Source organism: Cynoglossus semilaevis, chromosome 3, assembly GCF_000523025.1.
Source record: "Cynoglossus semilaevis isolate Cse_v1.0 chromosome 3, Cse_v1.0, whole genome shotgun sequence".
In the NCBI taxonomy this organism is placed as follows: Eukaryota; Metazoa; Chordata; class Actinopteri; order Pleuronectiformes; family Cynoglossidae; genus Cynoglossus; species Cynoglossus semilaevis.
In genome coordinates, this window is record NC_024309.1 from 13,561,742 (window position 1) to 13,562,537 (window position 796).

Consider the following 796-nt stretch of genomic DNA (forward strand, 5'->3'; position numbering starts at 1 on the left):
TTTTTCTCTCAATAAAAACAGTTTTTTTTTTTTTTTTTTTTTTTTTTAATCTTTGGTGACAGCCCGACGTCGTCTGATCACTGTGGTAATTAAAGGGAGACCGCCAGGTGTCAGGGAGCGTGACCTTTGACACCTCCGCTCACTGTACTACAACCACAGACATGCCTTCCCCGTCTCTCACACTCGCCTCACAGCGGCTTTAAATAACAACAACGGGGGAAGAAGAAATGTGAGGAAGCCGTTTCCACCTTAAGATGGAATGACATGACACTGCAACCCGATGATCTCACCTCACCGCGGAAGTGGAGCCTGACGCTGCGAATGCCATCGCGACACAAGCGTAGGGCTGGTCGGTTTCACCCCAGGTGTAAAAACCAAATTGACATTTGTAATCAGCCTGATGAATTCAACAGCCAGGCCGCCAGCAGAGCCACCTCCGACGAGCGACGATGGCGATGGAGAGCTGGCACTGACACGGAGCTTCATGTTTTATTCAGGGCGCTTTCAGTGATCGTTAAACTGCAGCCGCTGCCTGATTTCTCACCGGAGTAAAAAGGTAGTTTAGCAAGTCGATGGTAATTAGTGCTGAGTAGGAAAGTGGTGGAAACACGACACCTGGGTAAACCTACTCCTAACTTGGTCCTGCCAGTCTAGACGCTGCCTTAGCAACTTTTTGGGGCAATATGTTATGGCAACACGGATGATTTAGTTCATGTTAAATATGAGTCGGCAAAGGTAAAAAAAAAAAAAAAAAAAAAAAACAGGTTCTACTGTGGGGTTTATCAAGTTTTAGTGT

General features: G+C 46.4%; 1 long non-coding RNA gene across 3 annotated transcripts in view; it reads right to left on the minus strand.

The window, feature by feature from the left end:
* The window catches only part of LOC107988367 (uncharacterized), a 58,087-nt gene that overhangs the window by 48,172 nt on the left and 9,119 nt on the right, over positions 1 to 796 (minus strand). The window lies entirely within an intron of this gene.